The 25,044-nt window shown below is 38.3% G+C and overlaps 1 long non-coding RNA gene across 1 annotated transcript in view; it reads left to right on the forward strand.

Annotated features, from left to right (window-relative positions):
- Positions 1-21,073: 21,073 nt before the first annotated feature.
- LOC129525768 (uncharacterized) overlaps positions 21,074-25,044 on the forward strand; it is a 45,950-nt gene continuing 41,979 nt past the window's right edge. Inside the window, exons 1-2 of the long non-coding RNA XR_008670236.2 lie at positions 21,074-21,237; positions 22,864-22,920. This is a non-coding gene — a long non-coding RNA (uncharacterized lncRNA). The remainder of the gene's footprint in view (positions 21,238-22,863; positions 22,921-25,044) is intronic.

Consider the following 25,044-nt stretch of genomic DNA (forward strand, 5'->3'; position numbering starts at 1 on the left):
AGTCTCACTCTGTCGCCCAGGCTGGAGTGCAGTGGCATGATCTCGGCTCACTGCAAGCTCCGCCTTTTTTTTTTTTTTTTTAGACGGAGTCTCGCTCTGTCGCCCAGGCTGGAGTGCAGTGGCGCGATCTGGGCTCACTGTAAACTCCGCCTCCCGGGTTCACGCCATTCTGCCAAGTAGCTGGGACTATTGGCGCCCGCCACCACGCCCAGCTAATTTTTTGTATTTTTAGTAGAGACGGGGTTTCACCGTGTTAGCTAGGATGGTCTCATCTCCTGACCTCGTGATCCGCCCGCCTCGGCCTCCCAAAGTGCTGAGATTACAGGCGTGAGCCACTGCGCCCGGCCATCTTAAAGCTTTTATCACAATTTTCTCTTATGTCGTATTTCCAAAAATATAACTATGTATCTTTGGTGATGATGGAGGACTACACTGATTATTATTTTTTTGTGTGAATAGTTATCATATCCATCTGTTGATGACATTTGATTGCTTCCTTGGTAAATTTGTACCTAGGTAGTGTTTTATACTTTTCTAATTAGAATAAGCTTTGCGTAAGTCAGGTTATCATTTGGTCTTTCAGTAACTTTAAACGCTTAACAAGACTGTGTAAAGAGAGCTTGGGTGACAGTCTCTGAATTCATTAGGCGTTAATAGATGGGCCTACTTAATAGTGCTCAAAAGAGGGGGACATATTAAACATGTAGGGGCTTCCTCAAACCATAAATGTCAGAAGATTCTACTACTATGTTTCTTTGGAGCTTAGTGTTAAATACTCAGTATTCGCTTTCTTATCCCAGGCTCTTATTATTTTTTAATTTGTGGTGGTTAATTTTATGTGTCAATTTGACTGGGCTATAGGGTGCTCCAATATTTGGGTGTTTCTGTGAGGGTGTTTTGGATGAATTAACATGTACATTGGTGGACGGAGTAAGGCAGATTGCCCTCCTCCTGTGTGGTTTATAATGTTTGTTAATGCGATTATTAGTGTGGGTGGGCTTCATCCATTTAGCTGGACAGAACAGCCTGAATAGAACAAAAAGGCTGACGCTCCTCATAATAACAGAGGATTCCTCCTGTCTGCCTTTGAACAGAGACATTGGTATTTTCCTGCCTTTGAATTCAAACTAAAACATTGGCTCTTCCTGGTAGATTCCACCAGCCTTCGGACTGGAGCTCCACCATTGGATCTCCTAGGTCTTTAGCTTGCCAATTCACCCAGCAGATCTTGGGACTTTTTATCCTCCATAATCTTATAAGCCAATTCCTTATAATAAATCTCTCTCTATAGACATAGATATAGATCCCATTGGTTCTACTGCTTTGGAGAATACAGATGAATATATTATTTATGTAAATAATAATGGCAATAGCAATATTAATAATGATAAAAATCATGGCTAACATTTGTTGCCATTGAACTGAATATTTGTTATTTTTATTTGTTTAGCACCTTTTCCCCCTTTTGGCTTTGAATACCTCTTTCCTGTGAGGAGCTCATTTATTGCAAATATGATGTGACAGACGTAGCTTTTTTCCAAAGATCTAAGAGTGGGCATGAGGAGTCCTTCAGTGTGCCATTCTTTTCTCTAGACATAGTGATTGGCTCAGAAATGGGCATATGATCCAAGCAAAGCCAATCAGAATCTTTATTTGAGCTTCCCTCCAGGATAATTTGAGAAAACTCTCTTTTTCCATTAGGGTAGGATAGAAGCCAGTTAGAGAATGAAGCCAGGCAGAAACAAGGAGAGCCAAAATATGGCAAGACAGAAACTTGACTTCGTTTGAGCTCCTGGAGCCATCTGTGCCTAAAGGCATAATTGCTTTTTTAAATTTCCCAATTGCAATTCCCTTTTGTGCTTAAGCTACTTTTAGTTGAGTTTTTGGACACTTACAACTGAATGGTATAAGAACTTACTATGTTTTGGGCAGTTTTTAAAGTACTTTATATGTATATACTCACTTGACTTTCATAAAAGTTATGTGAAGTAAATAACTTTATTTCTATATTTCATAGACAAGGGAATTAAAGTTAAAAGGAGTAACATGTCCATAGTCATAGCTGGTGAGTGGTAAAAGGGAGGTTTGAGGCTGGGCGCGGCGGCTCACACCTGCAACCCCAGCACTTTGGGAGGCCGAGGCGGACGGATCACGAGGTCAGGAGATTGAGACCATCCTGGCTAATACGGTGAAACCCCGTCTCTACTAAAAATACAAAAAATTAGCCAGGTGTGGTGGGTGGCACCTGTGGTCCCAGCTACTTGGGAGGCTGAGGCAGGAGAATGGCGTGAACCTGGGAGGCAGAGTCTGCAGTGAGCCGAGATCGCGCCACTGCACTCCAGCCTGGGCAACAGAGGGAGACTCCGTCTCAAAGAAAAATAAATAAATAAATAAATAAATAAATAAATAAATAAATAAGGGAGATTTGAATCAAACAGGCACATCAGAGCCTTCACTGAGACCCACTATACTCAAGTGCTTATGCTGGGAGAGCATAAATAATCTCATTTAGTTCTAAAAGTATCCTAAGAAGTATTACTTTCTTTATTTTATAGATTGGGAAACTGAGGCTTAATAAAGCTAAGTCATTTGCCTAAGATAATATAGTAGTAGTAGATATAGCAGTATGTGTTTGTATGTCTCTTTTTAATTTTAAGACTGAATGGACAATTTTAAAACTAAATGGCACTTCTTTTCTATTTATAAGTAGGAAGATAAGGGTAAAAAATAGGGATAAAAATATTGTGCTATAACTGAAAAGTAAAGTTTGTCTTCCAAGTGCTACAAATAATTAAAAGTCTTGGATTTGGTGGGTGGGTGGGGGGTTCCTTCAGATTCTTATGAGAGTAATCTGCTAATATCTATTTGTTAAATAAATAGTGGATAAATGTGACACCTTCTGAAGCTCAGTAGTCACTCATGGCACTTAGCAGCCAAAGATGAAGAGAGTATGTGCCTTCAGAGCCCATCCTGATCCCCCTCCTTCCTCTGAGGTGATGAGTAAGGTTTTACTCCCTTGTCTAGATTCCAGAAGGAAGTACAGATTTGTTCAGTCATAATTTCACCCATGCTATAGGGTGAATCAATTAGGCAAAATCAGGGATGGAAGTTGCCTGGGTTTAATTTAACATTGGTATCACATTCCTCTTGTATTTCCAAAATGTGTTCTTAAATAAAAAGATACTCAAATCAATAGTTCTATATCTGCTGGAAAAAAACCACTACATTGACATCATACCATCTTATATATACCTCTATGAGAAAGACTTGTAACATAGAGAGATTATTAAAGCATTATAAAAGCTCCTAGAAATCACTGCTTCGTGATTTATTTATTTCATGTGTGGCAACTTTATATGTCCCTATTTAGCAGATTTATGCCATTCTCTAAGGACATGTCAGGTGACTTCCTCACTTTATGGCTACCAAAATTGAAAGTTAACAGGCTCAACTTTTTGCTACCAACATAATAAGAAATAGTTTCATGAGAATAGGATAGTAATATTAAAAATACTATATTTTATTTGCAGATTATACAGTAATAAGAAGAATACTGTATTTATGTGTTAAAAACATATCTATTTTGACATTTTAGGCATTCATTCTCCATGGCTAATGATACTGAGTTCCTAGGCTGCTCCAGATGAGGGATTAATGATTGGCCTTCACTGGCTGGGGAACATGTAGAATTTTTTTCTCCCATATAAGTGACCACAAAATATAAACCTTACATGTCTCTGCTGTGATTTGAATATTTGACGCTTTCAGACCTCAGGTTAATTTTTTTTTTTTTTTTTTTTTGGTAGGAGACAGGATCTCACTCTGTCACCCAGGCTAGAATGCAGTGGCATGATCACGGCTCACTGCAGCCTTGACCTCCTGGGCTCAAGCAATCCTATCACCTCAGCCTCCTGTGTAGCTGGGACCACAGGTACATGCCACCATGCTTGGCTGATTTTTTTTTATTTGTTGTAGAGATGGGGTTTTACTGTATTGCCCAGGCTGCTTGCTCTTGAACTCCTGGGTTCAACCAATCTTCTGGCCTCAGCCTCCCAAAGTTCTGGGATTACAGGCATAAGCTATTGTGCCTGGCCTCGTGTTGAAACGTGATTACTAATATTGGAGGTGCGGCCGAATGGGAGGTGTTTGGGTCATGGAGGCAGATCCTTCATGAATAGATTAATGCCCTTCCTGGGGGTGGTGGGGAGTAAGTGAGTTCTTCATTAGTTCCTGCAAGAGCTGGTTGTTAAAAAGGGCCTGACACTTCCCTGTCTTCTCTCTTGCTTTCTCTTTTATCATATGATCTCTACTTGCCTGTGGCTATCCCTTGCTTCCCACCATGTATGAAAGGAACTTGAGGCTCTCACCAGAAGCTGCTGCTGGCACCATGCTTCTTGTATAGCCTGCAAAACTATAAGCCAAATAAATCTCTTTTCTTTATAAATTAGCCAGCCTCAGGCATTCCTTTAAAGCTGTATAAATGGACTAAGCCAGTCTGGTTTCATAATTCTTATGGTTCCAGTCAAAATGTCCACCAACTTTCTGGCTTTGGTTGATCTGATCATGGGATATCACATCTCTAATTTGTAAGAGGCAAGTCAGGCCATGGAAAGAAATAGGCACTATTGACTAGTCTTTTGTCATCATAATAAAGTGAACAAAATCTGGGGTTGGCTACTGCTTGGTGTTGGCAGAAACAGAAATGAAAAATGTGTCAAAGAGGCAGGTGTTACTGGAAACTGCACTAAATTAAAAGTTTTCCTTCATACAGCTTTTTTTTGACTCACTTCACCAAGTTATGCTTCAAGTAAGGCCACTTCCTTTTTGTTTCCCCAACTAACTTCTTGAGCACCGGTAAGGAAAATTTGGAGAAAATTCTCCCATGAAGTCTTGAGCCACTTGATGCCCGGCCAAAAAATAAATTTAGTTTATTATGGTGATAGAAAATATTAAAATTAAAATTTTCCAAAACCAGGTAAGCCAAAGATCATTGTTATCTTCCTATATGATGTTGCACATCCACACTGAAAGGGAGAATTTTTTGTTTGCTTGTTTGAGATGGAGTCTCGCTCTGTCGCCAGGCTGGAGTGCAGTGGCGTGATTTCAGCTCACTGCAACCTCTGCCTCCTGGGTTCAAGCGATTCTCCTGCCTCAGCCTCCTAAGTAGCTGGGACTGCAGGGGCGTGCCACCACACCCAGCTAAGTTTTGTAGTTTTTTTTTTAGTAGAGACAGGGTTTCACCATGTTGACCAGTATGGTCTCGATGTCTTGACCTCGTGATCCGCCCTCCTCAGCCTCCCAAAGTGCTGGGATTACAGGCATGACCCACCGCTCCTGGCCAAGGGGGAGTTTTTTTTTAAACGATCTTGTTATCTCTCGGCACCCTACTTCTTTATTTAGTTTGGGATAGCTATGTCTTTCTTTAAGGATTTTCCTGAAATTTGCTCTTCTGCAAAGTCTAGTGGATTAAGTTTTGTGGAAATTTCAATAAATGCTCACATCTCTGTTTCTTTTATCTTTGCTAGAGGTAAAAAAAAAAAAAAAAAAAAAAAAAAGGAACCAGGACACTCCTTTCAGTTGCCTCCAGTATTGATAACTCAGAATTCCTGCTAAGGGTTAGCAGGCTGCTGTGTTAGGCAGAATTAATGGCCCCCACCCATGTCCCATAGATATCTACACCCAAATCCCTGGAATCTGTGAGTGTGTTTCATGGCAAAATACTTTGCAGATTTAATTAAGTCAAAGACCTTGAAATGGGGACTTTATCCCGGATTATTCTAGTGGGTTCAATGTATTCAGAAGTTTATTTAACAAGGGCAAGAAGAAGTCAGGCAAGTGACAGAAGATGTGACATTAAACGTAGAGATCAGAGTGATGAGATTGCTTGAAGGAGATCATGAGCCAAAGAATGCAGGCAGCCTCTAGAAGCTAGAAAAGGCAAGAAAATGGATTCTCCTCTAGAGCCTCCAGAAGGAAGACAGCTCTGCTGACAACTTGATTTGAACCCAGTGAGATTCATTTAATAATTCTTATTTTCGGAACTATAAGATAGTAAATTGCATTGTTTTAAGCCAACAAGTTTATGTTCGTTTGTTACAGCAACAATAGGAAACTAATACAACTGCAAACACTCTCCCCTGTTCATCAGCCCCAGTAAGCAAGAAACACTGGCCTGGGACTCAGACTCAGGACTTCTAGAACACTTAAAATTGTCTGATTTTAGGCACAGGTCTCAAAGCAGTGTGGGTAATATTAAGTATGGTTGATGGTATTAAATTAATAAGAAAATCAAATTTGTGTGAAAGCCTTTCACTGATTTCTGTTTTTCTAGTCCTATAGTTTCCATTTCTTTGTGATTAAGAATTAAAGTTTATGTTGATTATAGAGATGGAAGGCTCCTATAATGTTTGGCAGAGAAGCACTCACCTGTCTTTAAGCATAATATCTCCTCTTTGATCACCAACCTCAAAATGATCATCAGCCACTCCAATTATCTAGGAATTCTAAAGATTAGTCAGTACAAAGAAGGACAGGCAGTTGGACATAGAACTGAAGATGGCCTTTGCTGCTGTCTGCCACATGGTGTCCTGCTGAAGACTGTTCTGCAAAGATGAACCGATGTTTGCTTCATCTCCATTATGCTTTTGTTGGTCCATGTCCTGCAGGTGTGCCACACTTGGATGCCAAGGAAGCTGCACTTGTTTTCATTAATTACTCTTCAAACACAACATCCAGCAAACTTAAATGGGGAGATTCTTCTGGGTGATTCTATAGCCCAAGGGGCTTTCTTCCTAAGCCGTATATTGTACCGCCACTAGACCTTCCCTGTAAACACCTACTTCCATGTGGGAACTTAAAGCCATAATTGTTTCTCCCTTGTGCTCCTGATGAATTCTCCCGTTGAGGTTAAAGCCACTTCAGTCCTCACTTCTAGGTTCCCCTAATTTCAGCTCTTGGGATCCACACGCCAGGATCCAAGTTCTTTCTTTCCCAGAGAACCTTGGACTTCTTGTGACAGTAGCTTCACTTCTTTCCACAGGGATTGTTTAATGGGTTTGCTGGGGAACCCATTAGGGCATTGGATGCCAACTCTACCTACATTTACACACAGAGTGCACTTATTTGATTCCTGTCAGGACTGAAGTGGCTCTGACTTCCTTTATGAGGGAAGCATCATCTTTCCACAACATTTAATCACTCCTTTACCTGGCACTGCATTTAATCTTTTCCTTAACAGAGACCTCTCATATTTTTATGTGTTGAATTCTGACTCATGGTAACTTCTTTCCATTAATTCTTATTTTGTCTTTTAAAACTCTCTGGATAATAGGAGAAATATGCAATGAATTCTCATACACCTGCCAGGTAGACTCAGACATAGCAGTGATTGTTCTCTGATCTATCCTATGATGTTTTGATTTTTCATCATCATAATCAATCCTCTCTGAGCAAGCACCAGTCTGTTAATTTAGTCCACACAGGGTTAAAAAAAAGATATTTATTTCCCGTCTGCTGAACTTCAGACTGCTCTTCACACAGCCCAGGAATGAATTCACTCTTTTAGCAGCAACTTCTCATGTGAATTTCTTGAACTCACAGCCAAGTAAAATTCTTCTTAAGTTACTTGTGTTATGTGTAGCCTGTGTCTGAATATTCATTTTATCTCTACTTCATTTCTTCTTCTTTTATTCAGCTTAGATTTCAGTTGTTTCAATAACATATTACAGATATTATATAAAATTTTAATTATTTTCAGATTTCATTGCAATAATTTCTCTATTGTCAATCAACTTTTCAAAAGAGGCCAAAGATACTTCATACCTTTCTTCAGCTTGACATTCCTCTTTTGGTTAGCATTCTTTGGGTGAAAGTGCACAAAGATACCCTTTATTGACAAGGAATATTAAAGAATCAGAAAATCCTAGGTTAAAATCCTTGTTTTTCTGTTACTAGCTGTGTGACGTTGAACAAATTGCCTCACTTTAATTTAATAAATAATTTTAAATATCATGGGGATATTTACTGGCCACATTAGATTATTGTTCTGGTGTATGTGTGTACATGTATGTATGTGCATGTGTGTATGTGTTTCTATGTATATTCTAGTGTTTTTGCATTGTGTGTATATACATATGTTTATGTGTATGCCTGTGTGTATTATGTGTGTAGGTATGTGCATGTATGTGTATATATGTGTTTATATGTGTTATGCTGTATTTATATGTGTGTGTATATGTGTGTGCTTGTGTTTGTGGGTATATGTGTGTATGTTGTTGCATATTAGGTGTGCGTTTGTGTGTATGTGTATATTGATTATGTGTGCATGTAGCTGTATGTGTATTCTGGAACATATTAGATTGTCAATAAACAGTAGATATTAAAATTAATAAGGCAAACTATGACCACAACCATCAAATGATACTCAACTATATCTGAACAATGTCTTGCACAGTGCCTGGTATAATAAATATTTCCCTTAACCACTCTGGTAAATATAGATATAAAGGAAATGATATAATCCTGGCATGATTTGAACTTCATGAACCTGTTGGTCCTTAGTGATCATCTCTTTACTTTATAAGTGTTTACCAGCCTTTTATACTCTAACATTTTGCTAGGGATCTATCCAATGTCTTTGGCATATAGTTTAATAAATTGAACTGCTTTCACCTCTTTGAAAATGGAAACATGTATTTGCCCTTTTCCCACCTGCCAGCAAGACTTCTCTTTTCCATAGTTCTTCAAAGGTGACTATTTGCAGTTCCCTGATGTCAGGATGTCATCTGAGCCATCTTTTGGTCTTGTGGAATGGAGCCTTCTTTGGTCATCAAAGTCCTTTGAAATGTGCATTTTTTTCAACCTCCTTACCTAGCTTAAACTTTAATTTCCTCCTCCCAGTGTTTGCTTTCTCTTTTCTAAACTGACAATTAACCTTATTAACCACTATATGAATAAAGTATCTCTTAATTAAAAATGCAAGAAATCCAACTTAAACTCTCTTAGGACAAAAAGGAATACCTCGGCTCACATAGCTGGGGGATTCAGGGGTAGGGCTTATTTCAATCAAGGCTGGATACAGGGATTCAGGGGATATCCCCAGGAGCCCAGTTTTCTTGCCATATTTCAGCTCTTATTCCTTCTGTGAATAAGCTTTCGACTTGGTAGGGAAGATAACTACTGAATTTGATTCAAATCCAAAATGATGAGAAACTCTTTCTCTCTCAGCATCCATGAATCAAATATCCTGGGGAGAATCTGACTGGTATGTTTGTTTATATGCTCATGGCCATAGCCAGGCAGGCTGGGCACTGTGGCTCATTAGACTCATGAGATTGAGGAGGGATCCAGGACTGTGGAACAGAGGTCTGCTACAGCAGAGAAAGGTCATGAAAAGTTTTGCTTTCTGCCTGTCTTCTGCAGACTTTACACTATTGTCCCCAAATCTTTCTGTTGCTTTTTGTATACTTTCAAAAAACCGATTTTCATCTTTCTTGGTAATTTTTACAATATTTCCTTTATTCTCTTGGTATTAGTTTTCACTTGTTTTTATTATGTTTTCATTCTTCCATGTTTTAAAAATGGCATCTTTAAAATTATTCTGTTTATCCAAGAGCCGGTTGAGCTGTTGAAGTGGTTTCTTTACTGCCTCCCCCTCATCTTCCATGATTAGACTCTCAGATCGGTGTATTTAAAAGCCTAGTCTTTTCTTCTCCGGTCTCTGCTTCTCTGGCTATGAGATCATGCATATCTTCTTTCTGAACCTCTGGAAAGCCATCTTCTTTTACTTTGGAGCATATATATAGCTTTGCTCAGGGTTCAGAGCTTCCAGACTGTAAGATTCTATTACTGGTAACCCCTCTTCTGGCAAAGAACTCTACCATTTTCATTTTGCCAAAGATGACTTTCTCTCCTGGCCAGAATTGTGTCCTAAGGAGCTCCCTTCATTACTTTTTCTGTTTTCTAAAAGATGAAGTTATTAGAATGATATATCCCATGCTTTGCTCTTAGCTGGTAGTGACTTCCTGGAGATGTTTAGATAAGCAGAATCTTCATCTCTTCTGTATCTTGCCTCTGTATCTGTGCCAGCTTTGTGATCAATGCTAGGACATGATTGCCCATTCTTTCTTCCCAGAATGGCTGTTTTACCAACCATCCCCAACCCTATCACCAACAATAATATCATTTTGGCAATCTTTCCTTTCATCTCTACCGAGATGCTCTTTATCATTCTGCCATCCCTGATTTGGGGTTTTTTACAAAGGTATATACCTTCTTGAAACAGAGTACCACTCCCTTTGCACAATGTAGTACATTTTATGAAAGATGCTTCTTGTGAATTCTATTTCACCAAGATACAATGATGTTTATGTGGGGGTGTTCATTTTGTTGTGCAAACATCAAATTGTATTTTTGGCCTATTGGTATTCAAACAACTAGGAACCTAAGTGCTATTCCTTCTGCCTCTTAAATTATTTTCTGCTGTGAATTACTAGGTACTTTATACACTAGTTTCATACTTTAGAGTTTTACCTGGGCTTTTCCCTCCTTTTTTCTTCCACTATTTCAATTTTAAATCCTCTAAAACAAGACACATACCCCAGTGAATGCAGTCTTCTCTTTAGGAAAATAGATCAAATCTTATTATAACCAGTGCAAAAGAAACAATTCTCATTTTTCTTTTTTTTTATATTGGGAATGTGTATTTTCGAATGACATTTAGCACAACAGGGCCTATAGATTGGGTTTGCAAAATTCTTTTATAATGATTCTTGTCATGGAGACCTATAATATGTTTGACTTATAACTGGTGTTCAATTTGACTAAATATACCACACCATGCTCCAAGTTATTCACATCTACAGAACATGTTCCATGTGGGGCTTTTAAGGTCTCTCCTAACCCTAAGGGCTGAAGAAGTGTAGCTGGAGAAGTGGAAAATGGCTCACAGTAGTAAGAGTGACCTTTTTCATAGCATAACCAGGACCTGGTAGGTCTGAGGGCTCAGATAGAGAAGCTGCAGAAACCCAGAAGTGGTGATGGGGGGGGTGTTCTATTTTTGCCTTCTCTTGCCTCTGTCTCTGAAATATACTCTTGCCTTTGCCCTGCCCTCAAGCTTGCTTCTGTCTGGTTATTTCTCCCACTCTTACCGCATCTCTGCTCCTTTGTTGTGAACCTTGGTCCAACTTTGGCTTATGCCTGAATTTGGCTCATGCCTGACTTTGGCTCTGCCCCACTTCTTTGCCTGCCTCAGGGCCTGTGCTTTCCCTGTGGCCAAGGATCCTGGGGACAAAGGCATTCTGAATGTGATATAAGAGTTTCAGAGCAGCATGCCTGAAGACAGTTTTAAGTGTTTACCAGTTTCCTTTGCTCCTCCTGGGGTGGAGGTAAAGAAGGAGAGGAGAGGAAGAACTGGCATCAAACATTTAGAAGATAATTAAGAAGACCTCAAGCTGCCTTTGTTGAGTGTATCTCCTGAAGTGCAGATAAAATCAGTATCAAGGATCAGACCGACCATGGGGATGAAAGTCCCATGGGAGAGGAACTAGAAATTTCATTGAGTAGGACTCAGCACAAGAGGTGCCTCAGCAGCCTCATCTTGGGTAAGCCACTTACCATCTTTGAGCCTTTGTTTTATTATCTGTAAGATGAGGACAATAATGCCTGTGGTGCCAGGGTGGGTTTCTGGCAAGCAGAAAGTTAATTTGCTGATTTATTAGAGAAGGCTCTTGGTATCAACACCCATGAAAACTAAGGAGGCAAAATCAGAATGGCATAGGGAAAAGTCAAGGTCGGGTTTGTCCTGCATTGATCTGAAATGCCTGGACCTTCATACCCCTGCCTTCATCAGTCACTGGATGAGTGCCACCTGGGGAGGATGTAGGGGGTGTGATCCTTGAAGGGGCTGTCAGTTGAAGGATGCTTCCTGATGGCTCTCTCAGTAGTAGGAACAAAAAGTCATTCCTTGATGGGATCTGGGTAACATTTTTTGTGTGTTTCTTACCTATTAAACCTGGTTTTGTGAGATAAACTAACTGTAAAACTTACTATAAATGTTAATTTTATAATTCATATGATGATCAAACTTTTATTAAGGGTCTACTGTGTAATAGCTACTTGATTTAAATAAAAACATTAAACCTGACATTTTTCTTTTTCCTTTTTTTTTGATACTGACTCTTGCTCTGTCACCCAGGCTGGAGTGCAGTGGTGTGATCTTGGCTTACTGCAACCTCCACCTCCCAAGTTCAAGCGATTCTCATGCCTTAGTCTCCTGAATACCTGGGACTACAGGCGAGTATCACCACACCCAGCTAGTTTTTGTGTTTTTAGTAGAGACAGGATTTCACCACGTTGGCCAGGCTGAGCTTGAACTCCTGGCCTCGTGATCCACTTGCCTTGGCCTCCCAAAGAGCTGGGATTACAGGAGTGAGCCAGGGTACCCGGCCTGACTTTTTTTTTAATGTATGTTATTTCTTCTCTTAAAGTTGATAGTCTTTAGACCCATTGCAGTGATCCTCAAACAACCATTGAAGGATCAGGGTCGCACAAAAATACATATTGGTTACTAACTACGTTCAACACTTTAGAAATGTGAATCCTTTCTGCATAAAGTTCTTCCTTGGCATTTCAACACCATAAACAGTAGAATATTTGTGGCAATTGTTAAGCAGGGTAATTGCCAATACATAATTTTTGATCCACTATGACATAATTACAATAACAAAATTTACATATCTTAGTACTTCTTGAAGAACAAAATTAAAAATACTTTTAAGTTAAAACATTCTTGAAGAATACATAGTGGTATAAAAACTGAGCCTCGGGAAAAAAATAAAGGGAAATGCCATTTAATATGTTTTATTATCAACTGGGGAGCCAAAAATAAGTCATACGTAATGGAATTTCATTGTGTAGCAGTGGAATTTCCCCCAGAGTTTTATTAAAAGCTTTAACACAGTTTGAACTCCTCAGTGAAGTCAATGGCCTGGCCAAGGTCTGAGTCAGCATTTTAAGTAAATATGCTAATTTTTTAGCTCAACAAAGAAAATGTTACTTTTAGTGCATTTCCAATTTAAAAAAATCTTTTTACTCTACTAGTTATAAACTATTCAATGTAACCTAACTGAATGTTTTGATTGGTTATATTAAAATTTGCATTTCCTCAACAGTCTGAGAATGGTTTACTTGTTGACTGATCACAGTAAGAAGATTAAATTAGTAGTCCATGAATTAATAAGAAGTGCATTAGATGTTGATACAAAGCTTAATACAAATCATAATAGTGAACATTTTGCATTTGTATCATTTTATGCATTCAAAAGGATAAACCACATTCATTAGTTGATTTTAAAACATTAGATATGTCTATGTATGCAAATGAAAGTGGAGAATAAGAAAATAGATCTAAAAAATTAATTTTTCACTTGTCCTATCATTATCCACTCTTTAGAAACCCTGCAGGTATAATAGAAAATTCTATAATCTTACCGTTCAGAGTGTGAACCTTGATTGAGAATAGGTGTCACTTGGTTGCCTGTTAGAAATGCTGGTTTTCAGGCCTTACACCAAACCTGCTACACTGGAATCTGCATTTTACTAAGATACCCAGGTGATTTGTATTCACATTAAAGTTTGAGAAGAATTAAATCTGCAGTGCTTTTGTCTCTGACAAACTGAAGTTAAAATTCCAGTTTTTTTAACATTATCCAAATAATTGCTTCTTCCCTTTAGTTACACAAATAAATATAAGTATAACATATTCTGAGGCATAAAACTCCGTACAGAAATATGAGTCATTGAAGTTAATTTCTGTTTTAAATTCTGAGGAACTAAAGGTATAGGGTAGAATTAGGAAGCTTCTCTTTGAATAAAAATGTTCAAGTTATCCAATTACAAAATATGATTAATAGGCCTAATTTTATTTTTGTATATATTTGACCTTTTCCATCAGAATGATTTCCTAGAAATGTTAAATGGAGGGTTCAGGAAGCAAGCAAAGAAAACAATTTCCATCAAATAACATTATTTGACCACTGCTTACACAGAACAATCATCTTATGAACTATTTTCTCATTTCTTTGCATAAGTGAAATTTCAAAACAATGCTTTCCCCCACTCCTTTCATTTCTGGTGGGTAGCATAAGAGGATTTGCAACCCTGCTTGGTTTATGATTCTCATATTACTGACTTTGCTCTGCAGATAGATGAAATAGGACCTCAAATGCAGTGGATGTTATGGTTAAAGCTGTTCTTATGTCATTTAGAGATTGTTTTTAGATTAAGGATCATTTGACCTTGAGTGACGGTGGTTGCTTTATTACCTGATCATGGTGCCTCCAATAAGAGGTTGTCCAGTGCTGTCAGCCCATTACCTGCCTGTGCCATTCTAAAGCTTCTTGCTTCAGAAGATCTCTCAGCAGGGTTAGAACAAGGTAAAGAGCTTAAATAAGCAAGCTATATTTATCAGCAATAAACAGCAGTCCCTGCAAATGTCCTACCCAGTAAATTAATCTATAAAGGGATGGCTCTACCTGCATGAAAATAGAACTGATTTTCTAAAATTATTTATTAGTATTATTGTGAGCAGATAATACTCTACCATTGATAATAATAGAGACTTGTATAGCAGTTTCATGGCAGTCCCTATAAATATACCAGAAAAGATGAGTGTTTTTTTTTTTTTTTTTTTGAGACAGAGTCTCACTTTGTTGCTCAGGCTGGAGCACAGTAGTGCTATCTTGGCTCACTGCAACCTCTGCCTCCTGGGTTCAAGCAATTCTTGTGTCTCAGCCTCCGAGTAGCTGGGACTACAGGCATGCACCACCATGCCAGGCTAATTTTTGTATTTTTAGTAGAGATGGAGTTTCACCATGTTGGCCAGGCTGGTCTCAAACTCCTGAGCTCAAGTGATCTGCCTGGCTTGGCCTCCCAAAATGCTGGGATTACAGGCATAAGCCACCGTACTCGCCAACAGTCTCTTTACATTAAAAGAATTTAGTCAGTCTAAAACTTCACATGGTATATTCTGTAGTGAGGAAACTGCATAGAAGGAAGAATGTCTATAGCAGCTTCAATAAGATGGAGTCGATTAAGTTATATAAGATTTAAAACAACAATGAGGAAAGTTGTAAGACTGAGAGGAAAGTTGTAGTAAGACTGAGAGGAAAGTTGTAAGACTTGTTTAGATGGCTCAAGTTAGGGATAATTTCAGTGCAAAACACTAAAACTATGCCATCAAGGAGACCAATATTGGTGGCAGGTGATAAGGGGGCAGTAGATAGAATAATGGATTTGGGCCTGGAGAATTAAGTTTCTATGAAGCTGCAGCTTATGTTAATAACAGGGCAATGTTTAGATTACACGTTGGCAATTAACCCTAAAATTTGGGTTGTTAAAATGCTGCAGCTTTTACTTTTCTTTGACTGGGGCCTTCCCACATCCAGTTGCTACCCTGTTACCTAACATAGTGCCTTACATAAGTGATTATTACGTATCTGTTAATGACAGTGAATTTTTAAGAATATTTTAGGAAATGATGGCCATAACATGGCCTTGGATGGGGGCTAAATAATAGAGGCATCATATATCTTACTGAGTTCTGTGGTAAACTTAAATAAAGCAGCACCAGAGCTTTGATTGTATCACTTAAGAGTATGTTCACAGATCACGGATTCTCTCTCTCTCTCTTTCTCTCTTAAACACAATTGAGAAATGCCTGCCGCTCTGGCAAAAAGACATAAGCTGAATGTAGATCAAAGAAACATCTAAGTATTGTATTTTCTTAGCCACTGGTACGAAATAGGGTATGATAATAGAGAGCAGTTTTATGGCTTACAGAAGTAGAAAACTATTTTATATTTATTTTGGTCTCCATTCAAAGGCAATATTTTTAGATATTTCTATACCACCAAAGGACTTCTATCTCAACAACAGTGAATGGTAATGCACTTAAACAACAGGGTTCAAATTGTTATAATAAAGTAAACCAGATTCATCTTGGCTATAAAAGTTAAAGACATAAAAATAGACTGGTATTAATGTGTGACTCACCCTCAGGAGGGCATATGCTTTTCCAGTAGCAGTGATAGGTCTGACCAGATCCATTTCTACTCTCTTGCCCAGCAATAGTCCCTGGTGGCATTTGTGTTTACTGGGACTTTGCAACAGGCAGTGTTTGACTGCTTTACGGGAAGTACAAGGGTAGGAAATAAGTTATAAGACCTATTTCTACACGTATGGAGTGAACAATGAGATTATTATAACGGAGAAGAATCTTAAATGTAAATGTTATCTTTATTAAAATACAGGGAAGTTGAGTGACCATTACGAAGATAGCAATTCTGTAAAGCAATATATAATTGTGATTGAAGAACTTTGGAAACCAAACAAATGGCTTGTCTGATAGCCACGTATTATTGGTTGCAAAATATTAGTTAAGTGGGCTGGGCGCAGTGTCTCACGCCTGTAATCCCAACACTGCGATGCCAAGGCGGGCGGATCACTTGAGGTCAGGAGTTCAAGACCAGCCTGGCCAACACGGTGAAACCCTGTCTCTACTAATAAATTAGCCAGGCATGGTGGTGTGCACCTGTAATCCTAGCTCCTTGGGAGGCTGAGGCACGAGAATCGCTTGAACCCAGAAGGCAGAGGTTGCAATGAGCTGAGATCATGCCACTGCACTCCAGCCTGGGCAAAAGAGTGATACTCTGTCTCAAAAAAACAAAAAACAAAAAAACAAACAAAACAGTAACAACAAAAAACCCAAACAGAAATGTATTATTCACAGTTCTGGAGGCTGGGAAGTCCAGGATCAAGGGACTGGCAGTTTCCATGGCTGGTGAAGGCTCACTTCTTGGTTCATAAAGAGCCATGTCCTAACACAGTGGAAAGGGTGAGAGATTTCTCTGAGATCTCTTTCATAAAGTGACTAATTGCATTTATGAGAGTGCCACCCTCATGACATAATCACTTCCCAAAGGTCCTGTCTCCTGATATTCTCATATTTGGGGTTCGAATTTCAACATATAAGTTTAGGGGAGGGGAACACAAACATGCAACTGTATGTCCATTGAAGAATATGAGCAGAGGTGACGTGTTTCCCCTGTTCATCAGTGAACCTTCTCCACCTTCTCTTTCGCCATCTATTGGCTGGAAGTAAAAGATTCCCAGGCCCCAGAAGATGGTGTGGCTATGGGATGGGAGGAGCCTGGGAACCTGAATCACTCCCTGGAAGGCTACCCTTCTAACACCTGCATTGAAATATTGTATGAACAAGGACATATTTCTATCATGTTAAACCACTAAAACTTTCTGAACTGTTTATTAGAGTAGTCATTATTATATCAAGAGAGTGTATGTTCAAATTTTAAGTAAATTTTAACACGCAAATAAAAGGACCTTTACCTCTTTAAACCAAATCTTACTGAAAATCCTCAAAATCAAGTATTCTTGATAGAAGTTCAAGTATTGATAGATATCAAGTATTCTTGATAATAAGCACAATTTCGGTATAATTTATACTTCACTTATTTGGTAGGCACTTATCTTAGTTATGATTTTCCCATGTGAAGAATCTTTATGCTTCAACTGTAGGAATATTAGAATGAACTGTTCAGATGTCTTTTCACTGTGAACCTTGCTTCCTTTTTTTAGAATTGTGAAGTATACAGGCTAACGGCCCTGGAAAAGGCACCTTTGAAATAGACTAAAGATGATGATTGGATTATCAAGATTTGAATAATGTTTTCTAATGTGTTTTTATACTCCTTAGCGGAAAAACCTGAATGAGAAACAAAATTGTTTGTGGCCTGGCTAGTGAGGCAGGGGCCCCTTTGAAATGTGAATTTATCTTTTCAAACGTGAGGATCTATTTATCCAGTAATCTATTTTTAGGGTCAATATTTTTTACTTCACACATTATAAAATAATAGATGCTTAGTAAAATCATGAGAAAAAATTTTATAGTATAATAAACAGTACAAAAAATATGTTTCTGTCTGATAAATCAGAGGTACTGCTTATATTTACATTTTGCTGGGTCTTTTTCTCTGTATTAAAGTGTGTTTACTTTTCCGGTTTGTTTTAATTCTGTTTATTTTAAATTTTAATAATCTCATGCTAATATTGTAACAATGCAAACAATAAAGAAGTATATGTAATACAAAGAAAAACTCTCTCTTCACTTTACCCAGCCCCACTACTCTGTATAGAATAAACCCTTTTCCTTATTTAAAATGTGACCTTCCAGATGTGTCCTTTTGCATTTAGGCATTTATATATATTTGTCCATGCTGATAATTTCAAATGTAATTTATATATGATATATAGATAGGATATATAAATGGATGTATATGTGTAGGTGTATATGTCCATATATATGATATATGCAAATACATGTTATGTTTTTGTACTTAACATTATATTTAGAGGGCTTTTCTATGTAATGAAAGACATTTAATAAAAATATAGTTCTTCACACAGCCATTTTGTAATTCATTAAATTATGACATATTAATAGGACAATTTCTTTAAATAGTTTAAAATTTAACATTGCTATGGACATGCATCTTTGATTATCTTTTTCAAACAAATTTCTGAATTAAAATAGGTAGGTCAAATAATATAAACTGTTTCATGACTATTGATGTAAATGTTTTCCTCTATTTTAATAAACGTATCTCCCAAATAAATACGTGTATCTTTAATATTTCTTGATTTTACAAATCTGGAAATCAGAACAGATAAAAAAATTCCTTTTTATCTTTCAGTCTGGGAATCTATCTACCAGAAAGCAACATGAGCCAGAAATGTCACAGTCACTGGCTCTCAACTTTTTCTGCATAATGGAATCCTCAAGGGATTATTAACAAATAATGCTGGCTCCCACCCTTCAGATATTCTGATTTAATTGGGATGGGTGCAACCCGGACACTGGGATTTTAAAAAGCTCCCCGGGTAATTCTAATTTGCAGCAAAGTTTGGAAAGCACCCTCATAGAGCATTCAACCATTAGAAGATACCCAGACACATGTGGCCAAGAGGTCAAATGAAGGTCACTGGACAGATTTCTATGCTTGTTATTTAGAATAAGAACTATTTCTTCTGGTAGTGAAAACATTGCTGATAGATACGCTGCTGATAGTATTCACAACTACTCATCACCTTGACTCTCAAAATAAATCCAACTAGAAAAATAGGATTGACCTAACCTAATACTGTAATACTCTAAAGCACTAGATTGTAAAAGCATCTTCCCCAACGACTGCTGGAGAGTTTGGAAAAAAGCCTCCCCTTTTTGCAAATTGATTTTTGTCTTGGCTGTAGTGTTTGCTTGTTTAAGCATTAATGACTTGATTTGGAAAGAAATAGCTTCCTGTATGGCCCAGATTAAGAAAAGCCATCTTTATTCTGCCAGAAATTGTGTACAAATGCTAGCATGTAAACAGTGCAACCCGTGACATTTTTTTTTTACACTCAAACATGCAAGGTGACACACATGGCTTAAGGGCTAAAAGAAACATGAGAGCTGTAACGCAGTTACAATCGGAAGTGCTAAATTTCCCTTGGGACCATAAGGAAAGCTTCCTGCTCTTTGTAGATTGGCCTATTATTGGAATACATTTGCCCACAGTTAATCCTCAAAGTAATTAAATGGAAGGAAGTGATTAAATCACCAAGAAAAAAGTGACTGCTGCATCTGAAGCATTCAGACAGATTGTTGGTTAGTCATGAACATTAGTTAAGGAAGCATCTGCCAATTAACCTGGGCTACTAAATATGTGTGTGTGTATGTGTAAGCAAATAGTGTTGAAATATGAAATAAATCTCTAGTCTGACTAAGAACAGGAATTTTAGAAGTCACAGATACTTTGGTAGAATTATGGTAAACATATATTGTACATAGTCCTTAGCCAATTTAGTAAAGCAGTATTATATTTTCTCCCCAATGACTTATAAATGGAAAAAATTATTTAATTGAACTGAACTGAAAGTAGAACAAACAAATACTAACATGTCTTTGGTAAATGTTAGTTTTATCATGCCACTTCCATTTTTAGTGGATTCAGGAAACCTAGTTGTTAATCTTACTGTTTTCTTATTACTCAATTTTGGGCAAGTTACTTGACCTTTTAGAGTTTCCACAAAATAAAGGGATGGGGCTGCAGGATTTTTAGGTTTCTTCTAGCTCTAAAAAGCTATTGGTCTAAGAAAAAATAGAAAAACACAACCAGAAATCACATGTGAAATTATTAAAATTCAAGATATTATCAAAATAAATATGAGTGGAAAATAAAAGATACATAATGGAATATGTTACATACATATCTGTAACAATCACAAAATGAGATTCCGTGTTCTTCAAGAACTTTGTGTTATGAACAGGAATCCAAAGCAGTATCAATGAGAATCATCTAACGATATCCATTTTTCTATGCCTCTCTGCATTTCTCAATGATTTCGTGCATTGAAAATGCATTACATTTTCATGATTTCATGCATTTAAATGAAGTAGTTCTAAACAGTTACCAAAAAATTGTCCTTTTAAAGTAACGGTCTGTACTTATAAAATAACTTTAAGACAGATGCACAAAATTAGATAATGAGTCTTGTCTTGGTGGCAACAAGAAAATAAAGTGTCTGCTCTTTGGAGATGGACTGCATTAGCTTTTTAAGGCCATCTGTGCATTGTTAGGAACTTCTCTCTTTTAATACTCTGAAAAAAATTAGAATGGTTCTCTCATTGCAAAATGATCTGATTGTCCTATCCTGGCTCGGTTATTTTGGCCTAATTAATCATCAGGGTAGATTGTTGCATACTTGATTTGGTCATGGTGATTGAGGATATGTGGGTGGGCAGAATTATTCAATTGACTAGAATACTGTTAACTTTTTATGCATCTATTTAATTTTAACAAACATTAACTGAGCTCCCGCTATCAATATTATATACCAGGGACACAAAATTATGTAATCTCAAATGCTTCTTCTTTAGTAACTTATGGTAAAGAGTTAAGTTGAGGGACAAAAATAATTATATAAACTATAACAATAATGTTATTCTATATTCTACTAGGATTAAAATCAAATTGTTTTGGGACAGCAGAGGATGAAGAAACTCATTTTGACTGAAGTTATTGGATGAGACATGGCTGTGGACAACTTCAGAGAAGATATATTTAAGCAGAACCTTAAACTTATGTCAGAATTTTTAATCACCAGAGATCAGCAAAGGCAAAGGTGTGATGTGAAAGGACAAGGGATGTCTGGGAAGCAGGGAACAGCTCAGAGGTCTGGATCATAGACAGGATTGATGGACATGATAAATAATGGAGTAGAGTGACACAGAAAAGGGTGTTGGAGCCAGACCTTGAAGGACCTTGACTTTGTTGCTAGAGGAAATTGTTGAAAAGGGTCAAAGTGAGAGTGTATGTTGGCCACTATTAGCTGCCCTAAGTGGTACATGAAAGAAATGAGATTAGGCAAGAATAGGCTGATATTAAAGCAAAGTTAGAAGGAAATGGGGAGATACCAGAGGTCTTATGAGGGTTAGCAAAGTTGAGTGCTTTCATATCTCAAATAGTGAGAGAGAAAACTGAGAAAGAGTTTGGGCATCAGAGGTCCAATAAGGCTTTTCATTCAAAGAAAAGCCTCAGCCTTATGCTAACATTCCGCTTAGAGAAATTTTCATTTCAGATAAGCTAAAGATACCTGCCATTAATGTATGAAAGAGAATAACAAGAAAGTGAGATAGCAAAGAAGTACACAGATGCGAAGAAATATGTAGGCTGTAGACTTATATGGAGGAAAGAATTGTTAGGCTACTAGTATTTGGAAGGGACTGAAAGCAAATAGATCAGAAGCTTACTAAGTTTTTATGTGAATTGTGCTGCTAAAAATTCATGAGATTAAAGTAAAAAATAAAAGACTGATTTTTTCAAACCTGAATACAAACTATGGGTTCAATGTTTGCCCTAGCAGGAAGTTCCTACAAAGGCTAACATTGTCAAAGAAGGCATATTCCCAAAAGCCTATCTTATATGTAGCCGTGGAGGATAATGGGCAAGGAAGAATATTCCAGAGACGGTGGATCTAGGGCCAATGTAGAACAATGGACAAGAGAGTTCTTCTCAGAGAATAAAATCAGTCTAATCTAGGATGTTTCCTTACTCCAGGGCAAAGGGCTTTCCTGCCTACCCAGCAGAATTTCAGAATTGCTAGGAACTGGTGACTGCTGTGTGTTTTTCACTCTTTCCTTTTCCAAATGTAATTTTTTTTTTTTTGAGAGGGAGTCTTGCTCTGTTGCCCAGGCTGGAGTGCAGTGGCAGGATCTCTGCTCACTGCAACCTCCGCCTCCCGGGTTCACACCATTCTCCCTGCCTCAGCTTCCCAAGTAGCTGGGACTACAGGCACCCGCCACCATGCCCAGCTAATTTTTTGTATTTTTAGTAGAGACAGGTTTCACCATGTTAGCAAGGTTGGTCTCGATCTCCTGATCTTGTGATCCGCCCGCCTTGGCCTCCCGAAGTGCTAGGATTACAGGCGTGAGCCGCCGTGTCTGGCCCCAAATGTGAATTTTTATTGCAACTATCCTTTCCCTGTTCCATCATTCAGAGATTTTTTTTGTTGGAATATAAATTGCTGGTCCATGAAAACCTCTCTCAGACCTAAGGGAAGATACTGCATCTGGGCCAGGGATCTTGAACTTTGAGCTGATTAAAATGATTGGATGAATTGGTAGGTTGTCTTCTCTGGGGAGACAGTTAATATTTGAAGTAAAGAGTGAAATACTCACTTGATGACAAAGGGTAGATAATTGCAGAGACTGCTATATGTTCACTAAAACGAGTCCTCTTTTCTTCCTAGGCATATAGACTATTTCTCAGATGCCCTTGTCAAGAAGATGAGAGAATGTGGGCAGAGGTATGGCATTTCACTCCTGATCCTTAACAAATTTTCATGTAATCTTCTACTTCCTCTCTCATATATTGCCTTCCTCCCATTAAGTATCTCCCATTTTCTGGTTGAATGGAAGGGACTCTGAGGACTTAGAGAAGATAGAGACACCAAATGGAAAACCCTGGGTTCCTAAACGATGGAATGCAGCAATCTTGAGAAGCCAGTCAGCAGCTGATTAGACTTAAAAGGGAAAGAAAGAAACTGCTATTATGTAAAACCACTATGATTTTGGTGTTTTTCTGTCATAGCAGAAGTCACATTGACTAGACATAAATCCAAAAGTTCACGTTTGGTGGACTAGGCGAGGAGTTCACAGGCCAGAGTGAAGTACTGCATAATAAATCACTAATAGTGAATTCCGTGGCCTAGCCTATGGTCTCACCTTGGCTCCCTCAGGTGGCTGTATTTAGGTAGTGGGTTGACTGGTGGCTGGGCTTAGCTATGATGGCTGAGTTGACTGTTTGTCTCCATCTACGTTGTCTTTCATTTTCAAGGAGCCTATATTGGGGCTTTCGGAGCCTGGTGATATCAGAGTTCCAAGAGGGTGAGAGGAAGTTGCAGGGACTCTTGAGACCTTGCTTGAAAATAGTGCAACATTATTTCTGATGCACTGTATTGGCCAAAGGAAATCAGGTAGCTTGGCCACATTTGGGAAGTAGGGAAACAGACTCTGCCTTTTTGATGAAGAATTTTTGACTATTTTTTATCATCTACAAACCCTTATAAAAGTACTCAGAATATAGTAAGTGCTCAATAAATGGTTGTTGAATTGTATGCATGAATGGAGAAAGTGGGTTGGAGTCCTGAAAAAGAAGATAACATATTGGCAATGCTGCTATTGAAAATGGAAAAAGGAACCAATCATGGATAAGTGAAAGAATTGCTGAGCAATACGGATAGTCCAGCTGAGCTTGAAAATTGTAAATTTGTTTTTCCGCCAATTTTCTCCAATTGCATTTGGTAGTTTGGGAGCAAGCCCACAGAAACAGATGGTTGGGTTGATCCAGGTTAGGGATTAGTACTCTGCAAACTAGCAGTAGTGGGAGGTTGAGTCTGCCCAAGTTGGTTCTGTGCCTTCTCAGCTCTCTGCTCACTCAGGAGCTGGCCACTCCATGGAATACTCTGCATCCTAAATGTCCTCACTCATTCTGGTCCACTGTCTGATACCAAAACTCCATGTTGGATTACAGAGTAAGTTAATTGAGGTTGTGACCTACATGGTTCAGGTCTAAAGTGAAGTACAGATAAACACATACACACACACACACACACACACACACACACACACACACACACACACATTGAGGAATTCCATTTGCATTCCTCGGAAGACATATGGGGATCTGATTTTTGCATTTATTTTCTTTCCTTTTCAATTCTCCAGGCTACTGCTGGAGCCTTCTACTTCCCACCCCACCATTCTCTGCTGTCAGTCTAGCCCTCAAAGAGAGCAGCCCTATTCATACTCCTACTAATTTTCTCCAGTTCTTTCTCCTGGCTCTTTAGACCCTTCCTTTCATTCTGCATCACAAAAGTCTTAAGACTGTCTGGCAGAGTCAGGCTTGTCTCCAAAAGTGGGGATGAGGGTGAAAGGGCGAATGTGAGAGTAAGTTGAAAAATTGACAGTTACCAGGTCTTTTTGGCAACTGAGGGAGTGCTAAAAACCATGACTACTTCTACCTTATTTTTCTAGGTTTTTACCACTCAGACTAATTTTATCTTCTTTCACGGTACTTGATATTTTGAACCCATATTTACTTTCTTGGTATTCCTTGTCCAAGATGAATGACCTATTTCCCTTTGTTCCATGGCTCATAGACAATTTCTGTTTTGCCTAGGATTCTTAGCCTCAGGAAAAGCCCTGTCTCTACACGATCATATCTCCCTTTCCTAATCAGCATTCCTATGCAGGGGAAGACAGACAGGAGGAGGCAAGTAAATCAAAGAATCAAGACTTAGTGCTTGGATGTAAGACACTGAAGCAGAGGAGGTCAAGGAATTAGGCACTTAGATGATTTTTCAGTGTTGGTAGTGGAGTTGCCTAAGATAATGGGGGAGACTACAGAAGAGAATAGCTATGATATGGTT

This window comes from Gorilla gorilla, chromosome 10 (genome assembly GCF_029281585.2).
Source record: "Gorilla gorilla gorilla isolate KB3781 chromosome 10, NHGRI_mGorGor1-v2.1_pri, whole genome shotgun sequence".
Taxonomy (NCBI): Eukaryota; Metazoa; Chordata; class Mammalia; order Primates; family Hominidae; genus Gorilla; species Gorilla gorilla.